Here is an 8,311-nt window from a genome sequence, read left to right as displayed (position 1 = left end):
GGGTGGCTGAGAGCACGGGCTTTGGAATCAGAAAGCTGAGTTCAGATCCCAGTGCTTCCACTCTGCAGCTCTGTGGCCTTGGATGCATTATCGGGCCTCAGTTACCCCAGCTGTAACAGGGGGATGCCAGTGGGGGTGCCCTCCGTGGTGAGGTTTGAATGGGTCATGCATGCAAAGCACGTGGCACAGCTTGGCATGAAGCGGACCCAATCAGCGTTAGCTTCCGTTCTCTCTTAGCCTCTCCATGCCTCACCTATAAAATGGGTACCGCAGTGCCACTGTGGGGTGACTGGGTGATGGCGAGGCGCAAGTAGAGGGCTTAGAACAGGGTCTGGCCCGAGGGCCACAGGTGTGAGGGCGACTGTCGGAGACGGGGTGTTACTACTGTGGGAAACAGGGAGAAAGGAGGAGGAGTCTCTGGGAGGATGTGACGTTTCCTCTTTATTGTGCATGGATATGGCCGGGGTTCTTGGGCTGGGGCAGGGCGGGATCAGCCTGCCACTGAAGGTGGTTGTGGGACCGCTCGCTCTTCGTGGATCCCGCCTGTGTTCTCCTGACCCTGGAGCTGGGGCCCCCTGTCCACCCAGAGAGCAGGCCTGGGTGCAGCAGGAAAGGGCACATAGTCTCGAGCCGGCAGCAAGTGAGGAGGGCCGGGGAAGGAAGTTGGGCTGGGGGCGGGGGTTGGCCTTTCCCAGACTTAGGAAGGGGCTGAGGTCCTTGATTTTGACAACGAGCAAGTGGGGGGGGAGGGTGGATGGGTAAGTAGACAGGTGGATGGATAGCGGGACCGATCGGTCCTGGTCCGACGGTGGGCAGGTCGGTGGCTGGCTGGCTGGCTGAGTGCACTGTGTGGGGATGGTGGGTGGTGGTGAATCGACGGGAAGATGAATCCGTAGACGACTGGATGCATCGTCAGGTGGCCAGAGGGACTAATGGTTGGGCCGCTGGCTGGATCCGTGGACGGGCTGAGAGATACATGAACAGGTTGGTCGATACAGTTGGATACGTCCATGGAATGGACGCTTACGGGCTGGCTTTCCGGGTCAATGAGTGGATGGACCGAGGTATGTCGGGATGGGCGGGCAGGTGGAAGATGATGGATGAACGGGTGGAGAGACGTCGGGAGGGGCCTCTTAGCTTCTCGCGTTGGCCGTGGAGTTGCTAGCCGTCAAGTAAGGGGGAATCCAAAAGGAATAGAGGCGTGCTGGGCGCAGGCGGCCCTTCCCAGGTCCCAACATGACCTCTGGGCCTCTCTAGGCCATGGGGCCTGCTCTAGGACAATGGGGGGCCGGGGCCAGGGCAAGGACAAGCCCCGCTTTCATTCCCTGTTAGCCTGTAGAGCTGGGGCCCGTTTCCCGCGGGCAGTGAGTTGAGCACCTGGCCGTCTGGGTGAGTTCTGCCTGCCTTTCTTAAAACTCCTTGTTCGCTCTGTTCTGCGTGTCTGGTGGGCCTGGGAGTTCAGAGGTGGGGCTGGCTTTTGGGATCGATGGGAGGGGCTGCAGAAGTGCCTATCACTGGGATCAAGGGCAGGATCGCCTGGAGGAAGAGAGCACAGCTGCTGCCCCAGGCTGGCCCAGGAGCTTGGAAAACCCAGAGGGGCCCGAGCCAGGGTCTGGATGGGTAGGGGTGGGGGTGGGGGGCGGCGGCTGGAGAGCTGGCTCTGTTCCCTCCTGCTCCGGGAGTTGGGAGAGTGGCTCCCCTCCCCTGAACCTGGGCTGCTTACCCTGACCTTCACAGGCTGGGTGGGGAGGCCCTCCTGCCCCCCACAGGAGCCAGGGTGGGGTGGGAACCTCAGATGGGAAACGGAAGCTACTCTTCCCTGCCCTGAGCGAGGGCCTTCTGCGCTCACCCCCTGCTCTGACCTGGTTGACTCGGCGTGCGACTGCCCTGGCCATTCCTGGCGGGCACCTGGGGGCTTCTGGGGCAGATGGGGAGCCACAGTAAGACAGAGGGGGGGACTGGTGCGGGCTGAAATGAGGCTGCCAGACACGGGCTCCCGTCCAGGCTCTGCATGGAGACCAGGCTCCTGCTAATGAGCTCCCACCCACCCACACCCTCCCCTCCTCCCACACACAGGCTCACGTGCACGCTGCCGGTGCACCCCCATATCGCCCGGTACCCCCAGATCCACCCTCTGCAGACAGCCCCCCCCCAGCAGCCCACCCCTTGGGCCCCCGCAACTCCTACTCTGTATCCGCCCACGCTGCCTGGAGACACAGTCGCATTGTCTCCTCCCTGTAGGCACCTGTCACCCCTGTGGTCATAATTACCCACATGGTGAGCACATCCACTGCTTCCACAAAAATGCGCCCCCCCCCAGACACCCCCCCCCGCCCCCCCCCCGTTTCCCAGCCCCCGTATGTGGACTGGGCGGAGCCGGGGCTGGGGGTTCCGTGGGTCTTGGTGGATCACCTGCCCCGACACCCACCTGTGCCACCCCCAACATGAGCACAACGGACCTACATTGGGAAGCACAAAATAGAGCTCGGAGAGGCACGTCTGAGTCCTGCAGGCCTTGGGGTGTGGCGCCCCATTTTTTGCCACACGGGGTCTTGGTCTCCCCCTCTATAATAGGCTGCTGGTGTCCAGGGAGCCCAGGGGTCCCCGCCACACGGCCCTACATCCTCTTCTGGCCGAGGCTGACCTGGCTCTTCCTCTCCCACCCCAGGCAAACTGCTTGAGCCCCCCACCCCCGCCCTTCAACCTACTCCACCCCCAGCCCTTGCCTGCCTCTCCCACCGGGTTCCACGTCAGCGCCCACATCCCTGTGGGTGACCCATCACCACCTGGGTCCCTCATCCTTGCCCCTGTGGATCGGCACCCCCCCCCCCCCCCAAGTCCTTCCCTGCCCTGCCGTGGTGCACACGGACTCCATCAATACCCAGCTGGCTCTGCCTCGGGGAGCTGTCTCCGAACTACTCCCCAGCCATGTTCCCCCAGAGTCCTCAGCTTGCTCACTCGGCCCCCCTGGCCAGACCCAGACCCCGAGCCCAAGGCCCCCCCACGCGTGAGCAAGACGCTCCTCCGACGCGCAGACTGTCCCTGCGTCCCCAGCGTCTGTGCAAGGGGCAGCCCCCCTTCCCACCTGCCTGGGCCCTCCCCAGCCTTGGGATCAGGCCCAGCTGCTCTTGCCCTCGATGTCCACCCTGTCAGTTACGTCGCCTTCTGCCCCTTCTACCGCATCCCCGCTCTCCGGGCCCCTCGCTCCCTGGCACCCCCTCCCTCGGCCGCGTCCTCAGCTCTCCTAAGGCCTTCCCTCTTCTGTATCCTGTCTCTCTTGCGTCCTGTCTGTCCGGCATCCTCTCTCTCCTGCACTACAGGGTCCATGGCTCCGCTTGGGGCTCTTACTGAACAGGAGCAAACCTGCCTTAATGCTTGGCCTCCTCTAGCCTCTCTTCCAGCTCTTCCTCTTTGTTTGTTTTTTTAATGTTTTGTTTATTTTTGAGAGAGAGAGAGAGAGAGAGACAGAGCGTGAGTGGGGGAGGGGCAGAGAGAGGGGGAGACACAGAATCGGAAGCAGGCTCCAGGCTCCGAGCCGTCAGCACAGAGCCCGATGTGGGGCTCGAACCCACGAACCGTGAGATCGTGACCTGAGCCGAAGTCAGACGCTTGACCGACAGAGCCCCCCCCAGGCGCCCCCAGCTCCTCCTCTTTGTAGAGCCGTCCGTGGAAGAACGTGTGCATTGCCCTCAGATCCCCACTCAGGGCTCCGGGGCACAGCAGGCTGCCAATCCCTTTCTTCTCTGCGGCTGCCTCCTTAGGTAGGCTGCACTCTTGGGCACGCTTTCTGCTTGCTGTGTGTCCCAGGGTGTGAATCTGGGCGGGCCACACGGGGGAGGCCCACTGGCTTCCCCCCGGGCTCGCCCCTGGAATGGACCACCAGGCAGTGGAGTGTAGGAGAGCCAGGCGGTGTATTGGGTTTTGGGTTTTCTCCCCGCGAGATGGCTGTGGGGGCCTGCGCCCCTGCACAAAGGCCCTCCTCACCCCCCTCTACCCTCCAGCTCCAGGCTCTAGTAACTGAGTCCCCCCCCCTTGCTCCTCTAGGGGCCACGCCTCACCCTTCCAGGGCCATCTTGCCCACAGCTAAGTTCAACAGATGCTGACCGTTGCTGTCCGCCCCCTGGACCCAGCTGCCCTCGGACACCTGTGCCGGGGCGTCTCCGGGAAACAGGCCCCCAAACACCTGCTGACCCGCTCGTCCCACCTCTGACGGAAGCACCATCCACCTGCAAACGAGGCGTCTCTGTGGCCACCACTTCCTCTGTTGCCAGCTCCCGCTGCCCGCACCCCCGTTTCTGCCCCCATTGCCACAGTCCAGGCCCCTGCCCTCCCCCTTCTATGGTGGCTCCCCTCCCACCCCACCCCTCCCCTGCAGCTCCAGGCTGAAGCCACTCCCAGCTGCTTTCTCTTCTGGCCAAGTTCAAGGGTGGCTTTGACCCTGAGACCTTTCACATGCGGTTCCCCGCCCTCTTGGCTTGCTGGGTCCACTGCCTAGCGCCTCCAAGTAGGGGACACATCCACAGCAGCAGCGTGACCGTTGTCCCTCAGGCGCCGCGTGGGTCCGGATGCAGGAGTGGGGGGACGGGGTGGTGCAGCCCGGGCAGAGCGCTTGCCCCGTTGCTCGTGTTGGGACCAGGACTCCGGCGTGCGGTCTGGAAGGCCTGCCTGTGCCGGTGATCGAGGAGGTCCCCCCTGTGATGCTGGAATTGTCCCTGGGGCTCCTGTCAGGGGACCTGGGTGCTCTCCTCCCTCCCCGACACCATCCAGCGAGGGAGGCCCGCAGGATGAGCCCAGGCCTTCCCCGGTCGGGCCTGGCTCACCCAGCCTGACCCCTGCCGGGCCGTCAGCTGTGGGACCACTCCAGGTCCTAGTAGGCTCCCCTGGTGGCCGCGTGTGCCCGCAGGGTGGGCGTGAACTGGAGTCTTGATTCTAGACGCTGCTCCAGAACGAAGGTGGCTGCTGTTCTCCAGCCCCTCCCCGCGGGGTAGCGGGTTGTTGTTTTCACGCCTTGCTCGAGAGAGCAGGCGACACGGAGGGACACCAGGGCACACGGGCGAGGGCTCAGGTCCAGATCTCTGGTGACCGTGGGGCCCGGGCTCTGCCCAGCAGCGCCCACCCTGAGCCTGTCGTGGGGGCCGCCCGTGGCCCGAGATAACCCCCCTCAGCCTCCCGGCAGGAGCGCCGCGGTGGGGGGAGCGGAGCTCGTTGGCTCGGCGATGTGGAGTGTTTGTCATGTTCTGCGATGTGGCTGTGGACGCCTGCCATCATTTATCATCATAATTAAGTGCAGTTTGGCAGGGGGATGGGTGGGGGAGCTGACAGTCCCACTCACCGCGCCTGTCAGCGACAGTGAGCCCCGGCAGCCCAGGTGGAGAGGGCCGGGTGATGTCCCATCTGCCACTGTGGGCCGCCGACGCCTGGTCCGAGTGGACCCTGCGACCTGTCACCCCCTCTCCTGCCCACCCTTCCCGGCTGAGCTGAAGTCGCCCCTCTACTAGGAGGCCTGGGACTGGCTTGCAGCCCCAGGGCTGTCGGCTTCCCGCGGGTGACCTGGCCGGGCTGGATGCTGGCCGCTTCCCTCCTTGGGGTGCGTGGGAACGAGCGCAGGAGCAGCTGGGTGCGGGGCTCTACCCCTGCCTCCTGGCTGGGCTGGCATCGCTGTGCGGGGCTCCAGCTGACGTCTGCGGGTGGTGGCTGGGAAGACGGACAAGGCGAGGCAGGGGAGGCAGCCTCAGGGACCCCGTGCCTGCCCAGCCTCTGCCCACCTCTCGGGGCTCCGTTCACACGTCAGACCCTCCTGAGCACCCAGGGCCCCCGCCTGCAAGGCCCCCTTCGTTGTTTTAATTAAATTTTGTTAATGTTTATTTATTTTTGACAGAGAGAGAGAGAGAGCGTGCGCATGAGTGGGGGAGGGGCAGAGAGAGAGGGAGACACAATCCGAAGCAGGTTCCAGGCTCCGAGCTGTTGGCGCAGAGCCCGACGTGGGGCTCGAACCCATGAGCTGTGAGATCATGACCTGAGCCGAAGTCAGACACTCAACCGACTGAGCCCCCCAGGCGCCCCCTGCGAGGCCCCCTTCTTAAAGAGTGTCCTCCTTATTGCCATTTAATTGTATGTAGAACTGTCTTTCGAGTGTCTGTCTTTTCCAGCAGGGGGGTAGCTCCGGAGGGCATGGACGGTGCCCGCCCTGCACCGTGGCACAGGATGCCCGACGAACCAGCAAACGGATGAATGCTGTGTGCTCTGTGAGGTGAGTGGCGCCTTTGCTCGTGGCGGGCTCGCTTGCCTGGGCTCTGTCCCCGGCGCGGGGCCTGGAAGCAGGGCCTCAGCTTTACACACGCAGACAAATGCGACACGTACGTTTGCTGAGTGACTAAAGGACCGTGTGTAACCAGCAGAGGCACCGCAGGGAACCTGGCCTCAAATGGGAGGCAAAGTTGGAAGGGGGGCTTTTTGGAGGTGGTGGGCTCCGAGTCGGGACTCAAGGAGCTGTCACGAGACAAACTCAGAAATAGGGATCATCGCAGAGACCGCCGCCGGGCAAACCCTTCCGACCCTGACCGGGCCTGACCCCTGGCCCGGGTCAGGCCGGGTCAGGGAGCCGTCGTTCTGGAGGTGGAGGCCGCCAAGGACACAAGGCCTTCTGATGCTTCCTCATCAGCGGGGTCGGAGGCCTTCCTGCAGAAAGGCAAGAACTGTCAGTAGCATGAGGCTCGCACCTTAGGGCTTGCTCCCGGGTCCACCTTCTCCTTACACCAGGGAGAGTAAAGAGTTTTATCTCACTTGTCAATTGGTTGCCTTGTCTCCTGTGTTGACAAGGTTTCTGATGTTCAATACGGACTCGGTGGGAAAGATCGATGGGTAATTGATGAGTGATGTCTGCCACGAGTGCAGAAATCGCAGGCTGGGGCACGTGTGCAGCGGATTTGGCCTTCCTGCTCTGGACGGTGCGTCACGGACCATCAGAAAGGAAAGGCTCTTGGACATCATGGAAGTGGAGATTCGGGGAAGAGCAGGGCCTTTGCAAGCCAACGGCAGAACCAGGCTTGAGCCCCAGCCGGTCAGCAATTTCCCCAATCCATGCGGCCTCTCTTTCCTGCTGGCCGGGGGGCTGCCCCAGTCCGGAGATGGACCCAGAGGCTGGGTCACCGCGTGTGGGGGGTGGCGGATGGTTCAGGTTGCCTGAAGCAGGTGGGGCCGTGGAGGCAGCGGTGAAGGCTCTGGTGGGGGGTGATTCCTACTGACCCCCGCTTCTAGCTGTGTGAAATGCAGTCAATCAGGTTGTTTTAGGGTTGAGAGAGAACCTTCATTCTGCAAATATTTGTTGAGCATTTATTAAAGAGGCGGGTTTGGTGCTAGCGGGCAAAACGGACACAGTCCTGCCCCCACGTCGCTTACTGTTCTGCTGGGGAGACAAACTTTGCTCAAATAGCCGCCCTTGAAAAAGTAGAATCAAACACGTAGGTGGGCTCTGTAGGGACCACGTCAAGGTCTTGCCCCACAGTGAACATCAAAACATGACGGCCAAAGTGACTGTGTTATTCCTGGGGGTGGTTGTGCAAAGCCAAAGTCTGGGCTGAGGACAAGGGTGCTGGGATGCACCTGCCTGGAGGGGTGCCTTCCTTTGTCCCATGGAAGCACTATGCAGGCTCTGTGGCCTGGCTTCCTTGGTGGCCTTAGAGAAATGCTCTGTCTCCTAAGCCTAAGTATGTCCTTTTTTTTTAAATTTTTTTAAAATTTTTTTAATGTTTATTTATTTCTGAGAGAGAGAGAGAGAGAGAGGGAGAGAGAGAGAGAGCAGGGGAGGGGCAGAGAGAGAGGGAGACACAGAATCCGAAGCAGGCTCCGGGCTCCGAGCTGTCGGCACAGAGCCTGACGTGGGGCCCGACCCCGCAAACCATGAGACCATGACCTGAGCCAAAGTCAGATGCTTACCTGACTGAGCCCTCCAGGCACCCCTAAGTATTTCTTTCTGTAAAATGCGTGGGCCTTGTTCCAGCCCCTGGCAGGGAGGATGCCCTTCTTCCCAGCTGTGCCTCCAAGGTGAGCCCTTCTCATTGACACAAGTATCCCGGATCTCTCCGGGCTCAGGGTGCTGGGACGCCACCCCGGCCTCTGCTGTCCATGTCATCACCCGTCACATGCCAGGCACACAGGCCTGTCGCCGGTCCTGGCTTCACCTTACTGTGCCGTCCACCTGAAAGGCAAGCCCCGCCCCTTGACCTTGCCGTCCTTGAGGCCCTGCTCGAATGCCACGACCTCCAGGAAGCCAGGCTTTCCCTCCCGAGCCTGGCGGTGGCCTGGGGACAGA

The 8,311-nt window shown here is 62.3% G+C and overlaps 1 long non-coding RNA gene across 1 annotated transcript; it reads right to left on the bottom strand.

Moving 5' to 3' along the window:
• Nucleotides 1-422: 422 nt before the first annotated feature.
• On the bottom strand, nt 423-2,024 carry LOC131518279 (uncharacterized). The gene is made up of 2 exons (XR_009264992.1): nt 1,863-2,024; nt 423-1,536 (listed from the first exon to the last, which is right to left on the bottom strand). It is a non-coding gene; the product is annotated as an uncharacterized LOC131518279 (long non-coding RNA).
• Between the last annotated feature and the right edge of the window lie 6,287 nt (nt 2,025-8,311).

Source organism: Neofelis nebulosa, chromosome 7 (genome assembly GCF_028018385.1).
Source record: "Neofelis nebulosa isolate mNeoNeb1 chromosome 7, mNeoNeb1.pri, whole genome shotgun sequence".
In the NCBI taxonomy this organism is placed as follows: domain Eukaryota; kingdom Metazoa; phylum Chordata; class Mammalia; order Carnivora; family Felidae; genus Neofelis; species Neofelis nebulosa.
This window is presented reverse-complemented; position numbering and strand designations above follow the sequence as displayed.